Genomic DNA, 20,173 nt, shown 5'->3' with positions numbered 1-20,173 from the left:
TTGTCCTTCGGCATTCCAGTTGCAGCTACATTAATTCTCCTCACCACTGTGACAACGGGATTTTCCGCTCTGAACTCTAACTAGGGGAAAACGGGCGTTTGACAAAAGTTTGGCAGGCCTAACTGGCCTGACGACTGTGCTTGACTTGGGAATTAGCTCGGAGCAACTCGCTTGCTGCCAGAGAGGAATCTATCAGGGGTTCCGCAAAGCACTGTCGGATCTGCTTCGACTGAAATCAGGACCCTCAGAGAACTTGGCCTTCGCACGTTTATTCTTCGTATTTCGCTATACGTCTTCGATGTACGACTCTTTGATGTAGAATCGTAAATCGTCGAGATGTAGATCGTCTTACAATGAACATATTACTTTACTTATACTAACGCAATACACGATTGCATCACGTAAGGACAGACAATCCTCTAACAAAGCAGTGTACAAATGAAAGTAGTGTCAATCAAAATATGTAAATGTACTTGTATTAAACGATTTCGCAAATCCTTCTATAAGCAGTTGCATAACAATCTTATTTGTGTATTAATGATGTAATATAAGTATAGTTGTGGCCCGCCTAGATTAGCCCAGGCTACCTGCGGGTTCGCGCTGTTACTATTGTAAAATTGTAAATATGTGAGTCATAATAAAGTTGTTGTTGTAGTAGAAGTCCTACTTTTAACACCCTCGCTATATTTTTTCCCTGGCAATATTTTGGGGTCGATATTTCGAAGTTTCCGATATATTATAGAATGTCAAGATTCTTCGAGAATTTAGGGATATTATAACATCTTCTCAGCTTTTCGGGCCTAGCCTTGATTTTTTTTTTCTTTTTTGGCTCGCCCTTCTCTTGCGACAATACTCCGCGCTATCGGCCAGAAACAACCTACCAGTTGAACCTCCGGTTGCGACCAAGGGGTTGCGACCACCTCTAGTAAGCGACAAACTCTCCTCGGCGATCATTTTTCCAAAATACCAAAAGCTTCTAAATGAAATCACTATATTTGGAACCTCTGTAAGCGACCACCCCTCGTAAGCGACCGCGACCACTTTTAGAGCTAAAAAAAATTGAAATGTTCGTTTGTCTTTAACCTCCCGTGAGCGAGCACTTGATAATAGAGCGGAAATTGGATAATGACTAAATGAGGTGTTGAAACATTATCCCATTTCTGAGTAGTACAAAAGACGGTAATTTCTCGATGGGAAGTACCGCGTGTTTCTCGAAATTGACTTTTCGCTCAATTAAAGCATTTAAAACATGGGATAAGCCCCTGCAGTTAGCATATGCTAACGAGGTAAAAGATTGACCTGGTATGGTCTAAGCTCTCGTAAGCGACCATTTCCCGTAAAGGATCGCCTACAATCATGGACAACAGTCTTGGGACAAATTTGCACTTTTGGCGCTTTTGCGTACACGCCAGACGCGAATACAACTTCACCTGCCTAACCTGGCCCCCACCCCCCCGCCCATACAATGTTGAAAACTAGTACCTGCAATTTCACCTGATTTTCAACATTGTGTTGGGTGGGGAGAGGGACAGCAACGTGCTTATAAAGGATATAGCAGCGTGTTTTTCAAACTTCAGTTCTAAAACACAGATAATTCGTTACATTACATAAGTGTCCCAAGGATTTTTGTCCGCGATTGTAGGCGTAACATTTTGGCTGCTCGCTTACAGTTCAACTCTAGTTCAGTAAGTCCCCACTTGAAAAAACGGATTCCGACAAAAATTCGTATCTTTAGACGCACTGGAGCCGCAATTTTCCAAAATAGCAAATGCCACTAAAATCAAGCCACCTGAATTTTAAAGGAGGTAACAAACGTTCTCTGGTAAAATGAATCCTGGTATCGGATCTTCAATATTTTCACCTGAATTTTCTTCCTCTGCTCCTTATGTCAATATCCTCCCAGAGCTGTGGTGATGATGACTCCTTTTACTACTGCAAAAATTTAAAACTGTCGCCTTAGTGATTCAAAATCGGTTCATTTGTTAGACAAAAATAACAGATATTTAGAGGATTTTTCGAGATATTTATGATTTTTGGGGGTGATATATTATAATCTCTTTTGAAAATGTCCAGGCGATTTGACGTGATATTCATTGAAAGGCCTACAATCACTCCGTTTTGATCAAATTGAAATGTCCACATTTCAATCACCCATTCGATTGAAGAATTAAAGTGAAACAAGTCAAGTTTTCCATTTTTCTCTTGTAAAGGTCGTAGAGCCGTAAAAGCAGATTCGACCATGCCAGTGTGCACTTTTGTTAACGCTAGCTCGGAAAAGGAATGTTTCTTTAGTCCGTGATCGACAAACCTTTCTCGGGGTTTACAAGATGATGACAGTGATTCCATTCAAATAATTCCAAAACAATACTTTAAAGTTATTTTACTCTGAGACCACGAGAAAAGATCGTGAGGTTTCTATGGGACAAACTTGTCTCAGTTACAGTTACGAAATTAAACAATGTTCTCGCGTGAATATATCTGCTTTAGTCTTTTTATCGATAATAGCATGCGTCCGTGACGCTTTCTTCAGTAACCGCCTGCTTAATACGGACACCCAAATAATATGGACACTATAGCATGTCCCCTTGGTATCCTTAATAACCTTGTTCCACTCGCAGATAACCTGCACCTCTTTAAAACTTCTCAGTTTTGATTCGTTCTTGTTAATCTGCACCTCTTTTGTTTTTAGGGTTAGGAGTATTGTTTGTGTTGTATACCCATTGTTTCGTTTGGCAAATCATGAAGACCCTCATAAACGGTGCGTGGTCGCCCTCCACTCGTGTATTTCTTTGTTTTCCCTCGGCGTATAAGGGCCTGGAGATGGGAACACTCTGCGTTACTATGAACAACTCTCCATTAGTCATATAGGAGTCATCTAGCCAACTTGACCACCGATTAGGACAGTTACCGTGTTCGTCTCAAGGGGACGACATTTCGGAAGATCACAATATAGTTTGTAGATTTAGAGGTAATAGTGTGTGGGTGATATGAATTAGGCATAGTAAAGTATGAAATATAGTGCAAGACAGTGCCTTTTCGAGCGCTACTCTCTACTAAGCCAGGTCGCTGGCACCCGTTTCCATCCCGCGAAACTGACGTGTTTTCTACGGCCAATATAGCGGGCGTTTTTCCCGCTACAACGTGCCCATTCATTGGCTAGTTCATGGTCACATGACATTCAACAATCCGTCTCGGGAATCAAAATTCACTGTTCCTCTCGGAACCAGTCGTTAAGTGTTACATGTTAAACCAGGCCTCGTTCACGCAGTGAGTTGACTAAGTCGTCTCTTGTCTTCAATGTTAAGTGAAGCAGCAGCTCATCGAGGGCCCAGAATTTCATCATGAGTGCCAGTTACAATCTTGACATTGTCAAAACAACTGATCTTAGGCCATCTTGTTGCTCAAATCGACACACAAAACTGACCCAGTCTCCTGCTTCATCTCGACAGCGACTGAGAGGAGCTTCCTTTTTTAGGTGAAATCCTATTGTTTGCAAGCAAGTGTAGGACTGTGTAGGTACTTCGAATAACCTAGACATCTGACATGAATTATTCATCACCTCAGTCAAACACTGCTTGTCATTCAAAGCGCAGCTGTCGATGTGCTCATGGTAAACAAGGTTTTCATGTCCAAAGAGAGAAGGCTGTAGTCCGAGAGAACCGTGCCTACTTTCATCTTATTATCGCTTGTCTTTTCCAACCTCGACCTTTCTCTGTAGCAGGAAAGGCGTTAGGAAAGGCCTTACGACTCCTGAGAACCAACTCTTCAAAAGTTACATTTCAAGAAAACATTACATACTTGAAAGGCAGATTACTTAGAGTTCCAGAAGTTGCCCAGATGTCGGCTATACAAAAATAGTAATAATAATAATAATAACAACAACAACAACAACAACAACAACAACAAAAGGGACATAAAATACCGTTTGTAACAGCATATTGCCCCTCTGTACCTAATCTTGAATATATTGTTCCGAGTAAAAGCAGGAGCACAATGCTCCTGGTAAATGCTATTTCGCAGAAAGATAATGGCTCCCGTCCATGCCCCCCCCCCCCCCGTCCAGGCATTGGACAGGTTGTAAGTCTCAACCACGGAGCATTTGATTACGAATGATTGTCCGGGGTTTGGGCATTAAACAATTTAGTCAATTGAAATGCAGAGAATTGTCTGATTGTTTTTTTGTTTTTATTATTATTATTTTTTTTTTGATTAAAGAAACAGAACAAACAAAAACCCGCTTCATTGAACATCAAAAGGATTAACCCTACTTAAGGAACATAGATTCAAGTTCTTTGTTTAAACTTGCTCAAGGCATTTTTGCACTTTTCTCATAGCTCCACCATGGGAATTTTGTATGCGCCAGTTTCCCCACGGAGGGACTTTTCCCACCTTCTCAAAACAAAATGTCAAAATGCCCTCAAATTCCCTGGGGGTGGGGGGGGGGGTGTGAGCGGGCTTGGAATTGACAGAGCAATAAGAGAAATCTATAAATGAGAGGGAGAGCTTTGAAAAACGTACTTCTTAGAGAAATACTTTGAAGGTCGAGGTTTTCCTATTTCGACGAATATAGGAGTCCTGTTTGGCCTGTCAACCACTTTTATCCACTTGTATCGCCATCTTGCTCGAGCACGCGTGTTGATACTTTGAGCCCGCAATAAATCTGGTGGTGGTCTACCAATGAGCGTCAGGGGAAAAGTCGCGCCAAAGGTAACAAGGTGTTCTCGCACGCGATGGCACTAACACGGCTCCGCCGAACGTAACCGAAATTAACGAGGGTTGTTATTTATAGCAGCCTTTGGAGCTCATTACATTCGGAGAGGAAAAACATGTCAAGCTGTTATTTTATTGATCTAGAAATAAATAGGAAACCAAACAAAATAAAAAAAAAGAGAGAGAAATAGTAATGTTACATTAAAACCTTGAAAAATATGTTTGATCTGACCTAAAAAACGCTATAAAATGAACTAAATGAAATGAACTAAGTGTTCGGCAACATTCTGTTTGCCTTCGTCAGAGTGAAATGACTGGAGGAATAATTATAAAAGAGTTTTAAGGCATGTTTTGACCCGTAAGGGGCACGATGAAAGGCAAATAGGCTTTTGATAGGGAGAGGCTGAAGCTCGTAATAGCACAGTACTTAACCCTACTACTGTAGTAAGCCTATTTCGTATGAAAGTAGAATGACTTCTGGTTTCCTTGAAAGTAGTCATTTTTGTTAAGACACGTAGAGACTGCACATACCGTTGCCGTACAGCAAAATCTCAATCATTTGAGTTTGGCGGGTAAAACACCGTTGTCAGCCTATTCCCTCACGGCCAAAGTAGCCGTAGTAACACCTCGCCATAGCGTATCTTAAAGTCCCTAAAATCACAGCGAAGGCATCGACACACTCGATATAGCGCTTCAACGCGTCCAATGTTCGGCTTAGAGGTTAGCTCTGCATTTAGCTGAAATTTCTCCGTCGATAGTTGGACTGTCTTTGGAATTTGCGGCAGTGAAAAAATTTGGCAAAGAACTTGGAAATGACGACTACCACAATAAATGGACCGCGCGCTGAATTTAAGGTAATTCCCCTGAAATAAAACTGCACATAGATTTTTGTTCAAACTTTATCCGATAAATATTTATCATACGAGAGCTTTAATAACAGAATAAAAAGGGGGGTTGCCCATGCTCGTTAAGGAGCAGTGAGACATCGAAAATGTCCTATTTTAACGTTGTTTAATGATTATTTCAAGAACGCATTCCAAGTTATTGTAAACTCCTTGAGAGCCCAGACTCGTGAAAACACGCCTCAACCTGCAGTCAATACTTGTGTCGGATACAAATAAACTTTTTAAGTTTGATTTTGGCAGACACCTAAATCCTTGTTAAAATATTGGAACCAAATTGCTTGCCACGGTTATCAAACTGCAAAATAGAAAGACTACAGTGCAGCTGCTATTTTCCTTATTTATTCAATTTTCAAAAATAGAAATCTGATCAGTCTTTTCTCACGCAAAGCTAACGATTAGTTGATTAAAATGACCGGAAAACATTTTGGGGTGCCCGAGCTCGTTAGTGAGCTACAGCCATTTTTCAACTGACAGAACTCAATATCAAGGCAAATCCGCCATGTTTTCGATGTGCGCGTGCACGAACGCCATAAATTATGCGCAGTAAGGACGCGCAATGCAATACTGGGGAATGTCCTTAATTTCATTGTTTTCATTCGGCAAAATCACAACGAAGGTATCTACTCATTCCGTTAGAATTAAATACCTCGTATGATCGCCTACAAAGGTAGTTTCGAATTTGATTGAATTACTCTCATCGACAGTTTGACGGTCATTCCATGCTCTTACGGCTAAAAAATTTCACGAAGAACTTGACATCAACAACGTCTGCGCACTGAATATCAAAGCTCGATTTAGCCTGAGCTTATATGCTTTGATCGGCAAAATCACAACAGCAGCATTGATGCATTCGTTTAGAGTTTGATACGTCCAGTGTTTGGCCAAGAGACCAACTCTGAATTTGATTGAATTCATCCAATGGAAAGTTTGACGGTCATTCGATTCTCTTGCAGTGAAAAATTTTATGAAGAACTTGACAACAACGACATTGGCCGCTCGTTTGCAAGATCCAACAGCTTTCGTTTCAAAACTGTTTAGCGGTAAGTCCAATTTTCGGTCGAGAGACTAGCTTCTCATTAAATTGAATACATTCCATCGAAAATTTGACGGTTATTTAAAAGTTCTCGTCCTGTGAAAAACTGATTAAACTAACCCGAAGCAGGCTGTTAAAAAAGTAGTGAAAAATAAGCAAACTTCCCGCTCAATCGACATCTCATACTCATAGAAGTTCAGATAGAAACGAAGCACCGGTCAGGCAGGATCTCTGACAATCAAGTTGCTTAACTTTCAAAATTACGTCTGTAAGGCAGAGCAGCTTTCACCTCCGTAGACAATGTTGACAAAATTAAGTTCAGGACCCACCCTCCGTGGGGCTTTGGTTGTAATGCATAGACACGTGACCAGTCGCAACCAGGGTACTTCCACGAGGTAGAGAGAGGATTCTGTGAACGAGGTTGCAAAAACATCTGCAGTTGACGCAATTGTGCGGAGTACCGACCCAGTACCGAGGACCCGACCGAGGAGTATTATCTGTTGTTTATTCCCCCTCTTTTGATCAAAAAGATTCTGATGTTCCACAGATTTTTTTTTTTTTTTTTTTTAGCGGCATTTCAACTTGCTATTCTCCTTGCCTACTTTCCAGTGTACATGTTTAAAAACATGTAGTCCATGGGCCAGGACCCCAAAAAATAACATTTCGGTACCACTCAGGGGGAGTAATGCTACCATATATTTTTGCAATTACTGCAAATTACTCTAGTTTCGTATCATGTATGATAGCAATGCTAAATGAGTAGCTTAATAGGATTCATCACGTGACAAAGTGACGTCACTCATTTCTACGGAATCATCAGGATACAAGCAATGACTGTTTTAAAGTAGTATTTCCCTGTTCAATAACTATACGTAAAGGGTACTTTATATGTGCAATGATGGACATTTCTGCCAGATGAGTTTTTAAACCACGCAGTTAAAACTTACATGAGCTTTAAGGATTTTGTTTCCATTTAAGGATTTTGTTTCAACAAAAGAACTTTTAAGTATTTTTTTTTTTAATGCGTAGATCTCGCAGAATGTTCACCATGCGAAAGCAGGAGAAAATACGTGATTCACAACTAATGATTTGGTGAGATGCAATTGCTACCAAGACAGTGGTTCTCAATTAATACCTGTCGGCCATCTTGGATCCGCCATCTTCGCTGTTAAAACACTATTATTCTAAAGCAGAATGTGGCAAAAGTGTTTGAAAATTTAAAGCATTTTCCCTTTTGATTAAAAGCACTCGTTTTGCAATTAAAAAAACTTTTGAAAAGCTCCCTTATATTGAAGAAGCCCAAAAATTTACAAGAAATTGAGAATCATTGCCATAAAAAGAAAGCATAATTTACGAGGAGGAGTAATGGTTTCATGATTTCCTCAACACTACGTTCTTAATCTAGCTTAACAGATTATTTCCAGTGATATTTAAAATGCCTTAATTTTCCTGATCCTCCTCGTCATCAGGACATTGTTCATCAAGAATCTCCTCCTCCTCAGCACTATTAGGGGGTTTAAGAAAACCACGACGGCAATGGCAACGAGAAAGTCATCAAACAAAAGGTTTAATGAGCAAAACAGTTAGAGACCCTAAGCAAACCACGACGGCAACGGCAAACAAACAAAAGATTTAATGACCAGAACAATGGCTGTGCGAGTGCGTTATAAATCTTTGTACATTTCTTTGCCGTCCTCTTCAAAACAACAACGTGAAATGACTAGGTTCTGCGTATGTTGGAGAACGCGAACGGCAGCGGCTAGTGTTTCGTATTTTAATCTGGAATTCAACCCGGGCATTACACATTTAGCTTGAGTAAGATCTGGGACAGATAGGTGCACCGAACAAATCTATACTGCTGCGAAATTCGAAGGTAAAATATAAGACTAAGATATAAAATATAAGACTGGACATCGTCTCTGGCGTCGCCGTCGTCATTACTTAAGGGCCCTATTGTGGCAGTCACGAAGGCGGCACATATCGGTGCATTTAAGGCCATTTGTAAGGCAGGTCGGCACGTGGACAGCTTGCACGATCTTGCACAAAAACAGGAGAGAAACTCAAGAAGAACTACAGGGGAAGGTTTGCCCTTCATCCGTTTGATGGATAAGTTGCAGTACTTCTCGACCCATCCTTGACCAACTGGTGAAGGGACTTGAGGGCAGCTATGTAAACTTCTTCAAATAGCTGCTTGCAGTTGGTAGTTTGCTCTCGAGGAGTACATCCTCAAACAACAGAAACAATCTGCGCAGGGAGGTAGCTGGTTCGAGTCAACTTTGCCTTGTTTGGCACAGAATATCCTGCAACAAAGTCCAATGGCGTTACAGACTCCATAACCTTGCGATAATAAAAAAAGCCTTAGACGTAATAACTACAGCTATGTATGTGCTGCATGGAGAAACACTCTTGTACCTGCTTCCTCATGCGTCGACCTTAGCTCTCCCCTTGCTGTTACTCCGATTGAGGAGAGTTCATAGCAGTAATCCTCGGTCGTTACGAAGATTGTCTTTCCAGCGAACCTCTCTCCACGCCTCTCATTTTGCCACTTTTCTGAAATAAATTTGCTCGGGAGCGATTTATTCTTGGAATTGGACAAGAATGTCCGCCATTGATGTATCTTGTAGTCTGCCTTGAAGTTTCCGACTTTATGACCGCTTTCTTAGCCTCTCTTCTCTCTCTTGTGGTTTTTGATCGAATAATTTCTGGAAACATCGAAGACCACGTCAATATTCGCCCGCACGGCTGAGGAATCATATCTGCTGCTGCCATATTCTTCTGCCTGGCTCCTTGGCAAGTGATGATCTGCTGGTTCTCTTCAGCAATCTCGGCATCAGCCGAGTCAAGGGCTCGAGGGCAAGGTCCGAGAGGGTGGTTCAATTCATCATTCAGCTTTAACGTTCTGTTCTCAGCTGTAATGATCATTCGAGTGAACTGCGCACGATCCGCTTTAATGATTAGTTCCTTGCTTGACCCTAGTTGTCGTTTCATCTTCTTGTTTAAGCTTTGAGGTTCGCAACTTTGTCGCAGAATTTCACGTTACGTAGATCAGACTCAAGCCTGTCGTGAAAAATGTCTTATAAACCGTCTCTCCGAAAGCCTCTGCCGGAAGCATGCAGATCATTCTCTATCTCAGGAGTTGCGAGGTTGCCGGTAGATAAACAAATAGGTCTTGCCTTTCCCCCTTAAAGGGATTGGTCTACCTTCCTTCGAGCATCAACATCATCAATTTCATGTCTTCTTCGTGTCGTGCGATCACCAGCGTTAAATGCAGGTACAAGCGAGATTACTGGACGATCAATGTTTCTTTTCTTTGTCCTAGCTTGCTCAGTTCCAGGGGGCGGAAGGAGGTTCCGGGACCAAAATGCCTGGCTTGGACAGCAATAGCATTTACTCGATGAGATGTTCCTGCGCCATAAAGCGTCTCTTCTATTCTATCAATATTATCCCACGCAAGCGTTGCCTGAATATTTTTCGGCAAAGGAACATGATTATCAGGCGTCGAGGCCATTTTTTTTGTAGGCAAAGTGCTGTGTTTATTTCCTCAGTTTGCGTATAGGCAATCCCATGCCCACATCGGCTTAACATCTGTATAAGTTCAACATTGCGGTTTGCAAAGTTTTTACTGCGTATGGTAATAGCATTTGCTTGGAAGGTTTTCCTCCAGTTATCCCGTGTACAATGTCTTGCCCAAAAGAGTTACCAACAAGGCACCGGTAGCGATGAGGATATTCCGTTGGGATTTCTGAGTTGCTAGTTAGAGGAGTATATAGAAAGGCATCTAGTCCTGCTGGGAGATTGATTGCATTCTCACATAGTTTAGAAGATTTCGGTGGCCATGCGTTTTCAGTGTCATTTGAAAGAACTACATTACGAATGTACAGTCCAACTTGCTATTTTCCTTGACTTTACATGGAGTCAGCCCTGTTGTCGAATTGCTGAGATAAAGTTACTATCTCTCCGGCCAGTTCAGCATTTGAAAAATGTTGGGAAAGAACGAAAACTTTATTATTGTTCGGGAATTTCTTCAAATTGTAACAAGTCGCCGAAATCTTTTTCTAACTTCCTTCCGAAATGTCTTTTTCCTTGATTCGGATGTTTCAGTAGCGCCCATTGATCCCATGGAGATTACGGCTTCTCTCTCAGATCAACCATCTAAATAAGCCTGTGATTTAATAAATCTGATCAAATAAAGTCAAACAGTTGGTCATAAGCTTGAGACTCTATATCAAAAAAATTGGTTTTCATCCGAGTCCGGTTCACTGCTTTCCAAGTCAGTGTACCTACTTGCTTTATCTGGTCAGGTACAATCTCAAAAGCACCGACCATGGTAACACGCTTCAGCTGCTACCAAATCACGACAGGCAAGGCCAATAAGCCTGCTATCACCCGCAGCAATAGCAACTTTTCTAAAGCAACTAAATACAGGTCAACCTACTGAGTCAAAGGGATCGCGTGCTCTTGTACATGCAGTCTTATTTTCGCAAAAAGTGTACATTTTCGAGCAAGTCCTGCTCGTGCTTGGCTCTTGTTGACGAGAACTTTGCCTTTCGCTTTCCAAATTAAACTTCGAAATCTGTTTCGCGGCCGTTGTTTGAAAAATGCTCTCCAACTAATCTCGCTTCATGCTAGAAAGACTACGGCATTTCCTGTGATATATGAATTGGGGAATTTATCCTTCCTTGGTATTCTCTGCCAACGAATAAAGCAATGGCCCACGACTTTTAATTGTAGCCGCGTTCAATAAATATCTCAAAGAGTTGAATATTTTTTTTAAAATAGGAATAACTAGCAGACCTTCATCATACGAGCTGTGAATAATACAAGTTTTAAAAGCAGGTCTTTAATTTGCTCTAGGAATAAAACAACAATTGAAACTGTACATAGCAGTCAAGTTTCCTTAAGTCGAACAGAGACTCTTGAATGTTTGTAAGTATTTTGTTCAGTGAGCATAAAAAATACTAAGTGTTCCCTGTTGATAAAAAGCGTCCAAGCTGCGAAAATTTGCCAAGAAATTGGAAGTATTTGCCATTCAGCGAGACAGTCATCTTAAACGTTACCCATAATGCTTTTCCAGTTTGAGCTGCATGGTTTCATTTAAGTTTTTCTTTTTTTAAATCAACTTATAAATTTTAGTTTTTAACCAAAAATGCGAAGAAAAGCTGTTTACTGTACAATGTAGTAATTTATTAATATTATAAATAAAGAACGCATTTAAAATAACTGTTTTAATGTGAGCCTCGTTTCCATGTCATAGCAATATTTTTGAAAAAAAGAAGTACGCAAAAAATACTAAAAGCTACTCTTTCACGATTGCTATCAAGTAAATTCGAAAAGTCCTTCATACAACCTTTCGTCAGATATCACTCACATCCCCCCCCGCCCTCGAGTGGTACCGAGAACCTGCCCTGGCCCATGGACTAATGTAAATTGCGCTCCTCTCGCGCTTTCAACCGGCCGCACGAATTTTCGGTAAAATCTGATTGGCTCACATTTGACATAAGACAGCTGTTGACACGCGAGCAGCGAAGGGGCGCAGGCGACTCGTGAAGTAAATGTGTTAGGCGTTCTTTTTTTCTCGTTTCCCCCGTTCGCAAAAATAAATGTAAATAAATAATAAAGAACGCCTAACTCCCGTTCGCAAAAAAAGAAATAAAATGAAAGAATACGGGAAAATAAGAAAATAAATAAAGAAGGTTCTCGCGGGACAGGACACAACATGTGTATAACACAACGCGGTAACTCATCGCGATGTATGTTGTTCAGGGCCTGGCTGAGGAGTGCAAAGGAATGTTTTCAGGTAAGGTTTCATCTTTGTATGTTTTGTCATGTTCCACTGCTACAATATTTCGTTTGAATTAATATCCCAAAGTATCCTCGCCTTTAGTCAACGTGTTGCTTTAGCGCCCTCGTGTAATACTGCTGCCAAGCTTGTGACAGCAACAGCTAGCTCGCGAACACACAGAAAAACCTGGCGGGCGATGGAAGTGCTACAATAGCGTGAGAACCACTCAAACGTGACTGGTATCAACTCTGAGCTGTGCTGTATACTCTTAAACTTCTTCAAGAGAAGAAAAATAGCGAAGTTTTGGACGTAACTTGCCATATTTTGCGACCCGTTTTTCAAATCCACACAGCTGATTAACCGCCCCTATCAGCTGGACTCGTGCGGTGGTCTACGCGGAACGATTCAAAACATTATACTAAATTCTTAGGTCTTTATTGCAGTTGTTATCTGCGTAGACTTGGTTATAAAGACCCAGGTATTCAGGCAACCGACATGTTTTTAGAGTTTGTTCTAAAAGGTTTCCCTTTAACATTACAGGAAAATACGGACGTAATTAAACAAAATGGCAAACCCATAAAATTAATCGGTGAATTATCGAGAGCTAACCAGCTGCAAGTCACTGTTATTTAGACTAACCCGAGTGTTATTCAGGTTAACCGGAGGGCACTTAAGCCTAACTGGAGGAATATTTAGGTTAACTGTAGCGACATGTTGTCATTTTGCCATTCTGTGTTTTAACCACGGCTGGAAAGTATTACAGTGCGTTTACTGAAACCAGGGCCACCCAGACAATGAAAACCAATCAGATGGCGGAACCGAAACAATAGACTCCAACATTTTCAAATCCAGCCAATCAAATGGCCCATTTTCAATTCCAGCTAATCAAATGTTGGGTACAAGGTAATGAAATCTCAACTTGTTTGTTGTGATGCCTATGTAATTACAGTGTCGCATAATAAATTGCCAAGCTCAAACCGTTAGTAGTTTCGCATGCTTGCGGGTTCAAGAAGAGTTATATGCTACACTTTCTATGGGGTCACTGGTTGGTTTGGAAAATACATGGAAATAAAAGCTGCGTAAGAGGGTGACTCATAAATATATATTGCCAACAGAGTGTGTTGTGTGAATATTGTCATGGCTGTTTAAAAGAAACCCTTCAAATGGTCTCTGAGCAGTTTTGCATGAACACAGGTTTGAAATGTAGGAATTGGAAAGGGATTAGTTTCAATGTAACTGAAAGGAGCTGAAAGCAAACTTAAAAAAGGAGAATTGAAAAGTTAACTTGATACAAAAATGAATTCTTTGTTCAAAATATCTTTGATTTTTCCATCTAGGGGAAGTTCCTATGCGCCCGTCTTTTGTTTTTGCTTGAGTGATTTTACAGGCTGAGGCTTTGATAGTACAATGTGAAAAAAAAAAGTTGTTTGAATTGTCATGAAGATGTTATTTCAATACACTGATAACCAAGAAAGGGAGCTCAAACTCTGAAATGTAGAGCTCCTGAGACAGTGAATGCAACGGTGTTTTCCAGAACTATGTGGTGGACAACCGAAAGGTGTGTAAAAATAGAAACATGCACGGACAGCAGGAGCGGAATTTACTTTGTAAAAAATGTCAAAATCTATTCTATGATTTTAAATAACTAACTGTAAAAAAGATATTTTGTGTGGGTGTACATTCACAGCTGGAAAACGGTCAATCTAATGAGTTTATTACGCTTGTAAATGTAAAATCTAAAGTAAAGAAGTAGCACAATATTTTCTAACATGAAAGTACTAATGGCTTGAGCTTGACAATTTATTAACAGACACCGTAGTTGTGTAAGCACCACAACAAGTTTAGATTTCATTGTTTTGTACTGGACATTTGATTGGCTGGATTTGAAAATATTGGAATCTATTGTTTCCGTTCTGCCATCTGATTGGTTTTCACTGTCTGGGTGGACCCGGTTTCAGTAAACGCATTGTAATGCTTGAAGGAAAATTACTTCCCAATAAAGAAAATTAATGCAAAAAGAGGTGCCAAAATTTCAAATCAAGTGAAATTAGCAGCAGTTTGTTGAGAGAACGGGAGTACATTTTTTCTAACTTTAAGTGTAAAGATCCAAAATGATAATAATTTTGTTGAATTGTCCCTAAACACAGGGGTTTTAAACAGTGAAGCAATCTTGAAGTGGCAAATTTGAGCTTTCTTTGCATTGTCTATGATACTGGAAGATCTCAACCCTGATAAAAAAATCATTTTTTTACTTTGTTTTTATTCTGAGAAATTTGTACAATTCCTTCATGAGCTTGGCTTGGCATGGTATCAAGAATTCAGGGCAAAATTGTTGGAAATAAAGGTCGTGGAAATTAATGCTCAACCAAATCAATGACACGGAAATTAACCCTAACAAAACTACGGGGCAATGGGTACTTTGTAATATGAAGCCCACCGGTATTTTTTGAAACTTGATTGTTTAAAAACACAATAAAATCGACAATGTCAGGTATTTGGTATCCATGTAACAATAAGAACATTGGATGTTGGCTCAAAGATATGAATTTTATGTTCTCATGGCAAAAACTGTATCTTGTTCACTGCACTCACTTTTGAGATATTGTTCTTGCCACTTGAACATGAATTCATATATTCTTACCACTGTGGAATATCCTCTTTATATTTCACTAATTAAGAACCTCCTTGTTCTGTCTCTTCTTTGACAGATATTTACATGGTCATCTGCCTTAAACACCACCAGCAAGGAGGTACTTCATCAGTAAACCCCAGCATTGAAATTTACTGATGAAGCATTCTGAATGTACAGAACCCTTAATCTTGAAGTCAAACAAATGATGAATGAAGAATGGAATCTGATAACGCTGATTTTAGCGTTAGTAACCATTTTTTGAGGTAAAGCACTTAATGGCTAAAAAAAGAAAGATAGAAAGAGAGGAGTTTCAAGTTGTCCATGGCCAAAGACTTTCATCATGTCACTGTTTATTAGATTTCCGATCAGGGGCCCATTTCTTGAAAGCCCTGGAAACATTTCGGGCCCATAAAGCCATTTTTAGTCCATCTGTATCTAAAAACGGAGAAGTGTATACACCTGAAACTTCTTGTACGAAGGGAACTTCTAAGAGTATGTGAATAAAACAGTTCTGTAATTGTAAGGTTTGAGATTTTGCTATGGCTTTACAGGCCCGAAAAGTTTCCGGGGCTTTTGAGAAATGGGCCCCTGGCCTTTTTCTGTTTCTTTCTTTGTCAAGACAGTTAATAATGGAGATCCAGAAAAGTCTGAAAAATATTAAACCATGTATCAGGCAGTCATTATAAGATTTAACATTACTTTTGGCAACTCTCCTAGCAGTGATTTAATGCTTGTCTGCATCCTGCTGGAAATTTATTTGTGGCTTATTCTTGAAGATATCATGTTTCACCCAATAATTGCTGTCTGGTCTTTTTTTACCCAAGATAGTTATCTTAAATGACTTATCTAAGGTCTTTGGGAATTTCCTCCACCCCTTTTCAACTCGTCTTAAACCATTACTTGCTGCTATCAAGAGCATTTTTTAACAGCATCCTTAGTGGTCATCAAATCTTGTATTCAGGGGCATTTGTTTTATTCAACATGCAAATTTTTTTTTCACGGGTGGACAAGATGCGATCTTATCAAATGGTCACAGAATAGCGTGTTCTCATTCTAGCTGTTGCCACCTTTGGTTTTAACAATAAAACCACTTTTAAATTTACCACTGGTGCCTACCCCATCCCACCCCCCTACCCCTTTCTGCCAGGCTAATTAAGTGTGACAAAGAGTGATTTAACATTACTTACATTCTTCCCTTTCCTTTGGAAATTTACTGAGGAGTGGATGAATGAATGAATAAAAAACCATTATTGAAATAAATATGATGAAATTCAAGCTACAATGCAGCTCAAATATGAGCAAACTACACATATGCAATTTATATGTGAGTCTTTTTGCGTATACACATATTTCAATATGTGTATACATACACGTACATATGCACATATACATCTCTTTGTTTTGCATTCCCATAAGTTTCTTTATATCATGCATTGTTGGCCAAACAAAGGACATTTCTGGGTACGAAAAAGCGCCAGGCTTCAAAGTGAAATTCGTATATTGTTAAAACGTCAATGAAAACTACCATATTTTGAGTGTTTGATCGCTTTGCAAATTCACCGACAGACTACTGTTTATGAGCACTTGCTTGATCTTTAGCTACCAAAAATGGGAAGAAAATTGCAACAGTTGCTTCAATTCCTTATTTAAAAGGTCAAATGAAACAAAATTTACACATCTTTTCTTCAGCCATTTTATAGCAACAAAATGTTAAAAAAAACATGTAAAATGAAACTTATGCAGAAATTTTTCCCTCTGAGCCGTGAAAAGGAGTAAAAAAGGTAAAAGTACAAAGACAGCCGATGGCTTCTTGAAAATATTTCCAAAATGACTGCCCACTTTAATGGAAGGACTGAAACTGAGACTCTGCTTTGTGATGTGATTGTTGTCTTGAACAGCGCTGTGTTTCTGCGTCACTGACTCTTTTGTGGGGAAGCTTTTGGATCTAAATACAAACCTTATTTTACTTGGGAAATGGCAGAGGAGTGCGCTTGCTGTTCTGTGGGTATTATTTGCTTGTTTTCCGTTGTTTTTTGTCCAATAACGTTGCAAACCAGCAATTATTACTGGCTTGCAACGTTCTTTAGTGAAGTTAAAAATCGTCAGTATGGCCCCCCCCCCCCCCCCCCGCAGGGTTTTGACCCAGAGGCCAAAACCTGAGGAGGCACCCTAGGACTCCCTGGTGTATACATACAAGGAATTTCAAAAAAGTAAGAAATGTGTTTCTAGTATGCAAAGTGTTCCTGATTCGATGAAACTAGGCGTGCATGGTGGTCTTGGGTAATATTTTAGCAAGCGCACAAGGTGGTGTTGGGTACATGTAATTCTTGCAACTACGAGTTTGCATTTCGCCATCTGCTAGCAGCATTTCAAGGTTCTTGCAACCATGAGTTTACATTTTGCCATCTTTGAGAAGTATTTTCAAGGTCTTGCAACCACGAGTTCATGTTTCGCTATCTTCAAGGAGCATTTCAAGGTCAAAAATACACTCTAATTACAATATGGCCTGCATGATGATCTTAGTTTGATCAAATAAAATTCTCTTTGAAATGGCCAAGATTCTGGTCTAGAAATTTCAAAAACGATTTCAAAGATCCTGAAGATGGATTTTGGGAGTAAAACATCTGAGAAGGTTTTGTGAGTTATTCTGAAGTATACTAGAAATTCATGGCCAGTGTGGTTCAATTGCAACTAAATAGCTAAATACCCTTCCGATCGCCAGTTTTACCTTTGAAAGGTAAAACTGGTGATCGGCTTTGGCATCTCATTTATTCGGAGTGCCTATTCGTATTGAGTAATCTTACATGGCCTAGAGCTCATGTGATGGCTGGGTGACTTTGCAGGGATCCAAATGTAAGTGTAAATGTTTTGCAGCATTTTCGTTGAGGACAAAATGCTTGACTCTAATTTGCATATATGGTGACTGTAATGTCATACTTCTGTTTACATCTTGGAAAGAAAACTCTACTTCTGTTCTGCTTTTGAGATACATTTGCTTGTATATCAAGACAAATGGTTTGTTTCAGCATCAAATTGGAACAGCAGAGTAGTTTGACAAATTTTTTTTTTTTCGCTATAATTTTTTAACCATTTTTCCATATTAAGTTCTACTAAGTGAATTTTTTGTAAAAGAAATATTAGTTTCCATGAAGGCAACCTATTTTTTTTTCCAGAAAGTACTTTTTGTGGCCTTTCTAATGAGATATGGTAAACTGCTCCACTATGAATGCTTTGTGAGAGTATTATGTAAAGAATATCATGTGGTAGAATGAGCTAAATAGAATGTGTTGGCTAGTTAACTTAGTTGATTGTTTAGATCATATTCATGGTACGACGCCTAAGTTACTGGAACAGTATGAGTGATGTAGTTACAAAAAAAAAATGAAATTTTTAGTTCATACAATAATGTTCAATATTATTGTTTTCAATCAGTGGAAATAAAAGAAAGTGGGGGCAACTTTAGTGATAACTATTACTAGCATAAGCCATTCTCTTTTAAGTTTTGAGTCCTGGGGGAACTTAAGAGGGCCAACTTTTCACTTGGAGTGGTTTTCCTCTGAAGTTTACAGTGTACTTGAAACGGTTTCAAATTTTCCCGCATTTCTTGAGCTCACCAACAGTGACTTCACAAGTTTTATTTCTGACAATTATCGGACAATTTTCCTGACAGCTCTACGATTATGAAGGTAAAAAAGAGTGATTTGAACATTCTAATATCTCCGCGATGGTTTGTCCAATTTGTTTGAAACTTCAGAATATGTTTATTTTATACTTTATGAACACATTGGACTCAAATGAAAAAAAATGTCTAAATTTTGGTTTATTTGACCTTTAACACAGTGAGTTTATGTTTTTGCAAGGAAAGATGTGTGTTTTGACACGTGTGAGCAAGTTGCTTGCAAAATGTTTTTTGTCTGAAGTGTTCTGAAGATCCTCTTTGAGAAAATGACATCTCGTTTTTTTAAACACAAATCGCTCATTCAAGCAGTAAAATACTTTTTCTTTAGTGAAAGGATTTTTGATCAAAGTTTCTTTGGTGTGCACCCATGTTTAGTTATTTTTTTTTCAAGGAAAAGTTCTGTATTTCAGCACGTGTTGGCAAGTCGCTTGCTTGAACGGTGTTTACTTTCCGTCGAAAAATGTTTTCTGTCTGTTGTGTTTGCTCTATGAAGATGGGATTGTTCAAGTGTCTATATCCCCTGTTCTAGTTGATAGAAAGCAGTATTTTTTTATTCATCAGCAAAATACCCTCGCTTTTAATAGAAATGCAGTCAGTTAATTTTCTGTTAAGTGCCCAATTGCAAAATGTTTGTTTTAGCTAAGTCTAGTCTGAAGGCATATGTGTGTGTATACTGTATATCTGCCTATTCAAAATAAAGAAAACTTTTTCTCACTCTTTCTGGACTGTCTAAGCCTGTGGGCTTGTGTAATACTTTGTTATAAATGGCAAATTAATATAAGAGAATATTGGAAATAAGTTAAAGTAAGGTACCAAATGCTCTACTATATGTAATTAGAAAAGGTTAAATTTTCTACTATAGTAACCTTAACCTTCCATATACAGTGTAGTTGATTAGGTATTGCCATTGTGGCTAAAAAGGGAAATTAATTGAAAGAGTCAAAGTTTTACTTTTGCATGTGCATTTTTCTCTTGTTGAACAATGCAATCACCAGGGGTTTCAATAATTTTTGGCACAAGGGTAGTTTAGAAAAACAGGCAGCTAGTTTCTTGGAAGGCCCACTTTCGCAGATGCATTTTCCTGCGTTTTGAGGCCTATTTTTATGTTGCTTTATTGTTCCTAGAACTCAATGAAGTAGATAGACAAGGTTGATAACGTGGTCTTTTAATTCTTTGTATTCAAATCAATTCATGAACAACACATATTTCACCACCAAAAGAAGCATAATATTAAAGTTTAAACACTGAAATGTGTCCCTTTTAATATACTCAACTAACCTTGCGAAGAATCCTTCAACCTCTTGTTTTGACACAGGAGCAAAATATGCTAATAACGATTTACTTTTGGTAGCCATTATCATTCATGCTTAGTCCCAGTTTCCTCTCAATTTCAGCTGAAGTGCCTGGCACATTTTTTTCACCTCATATTGAG

At 39.2% G+C, this 20,173-nt stretch overlaps 2 long non-coding RNA genes and 1 pseudogene across 2 annotated transcripts in view; 2 read left to right on the top strand and 1 right to left on the bottom strand.

Moving 5' to 3' along the window:
* LOC149099168 (uncharacterized) overlaps positions 1 to 20,173 on the top strand; it is a 276,702-nt gene that overhangs the window by 20,756 nt on the left and 235,773 nt on the right. The gene's annotated exons all lie outside the window — the stretch shown is intronic.
* Positions 9,026 to 9,636, bottom strand: LOC149099206 (uncharacterized; annotated as a pseudogene).
* On the top strand, positions 11,972 to 15,354 carry LOC149099205 (uncharacterized). The gene is made up of 2 exons (XR_016203851.1): positions 11,972 to 12,445; positions 15,139 to 15,354. It is a non-coding gene; the product is annotated as an uncharacterized LOC149099205 (long non-coding RNA).

Source organism: Orbicella faveolata, unplaced genomic scaffold (genome assembly GCF_042242905.1).
Source record: "Orbicella faveolata isolate gen_17 unplaced genomic scaffold, um_ofav_v1 contig_46, whole genome shotgun sequence".
Taxonomy (NCBI): domain Eukaryota; kingdom Metazoa; phylum Cnidaria; class Anthozoa; order Scleractinia; family Merulinidae; genus Orbicella; species Orbicella faveolata.
This window is presented reverse-complemented; position numbering and strand designations above follow the sequence as displayed.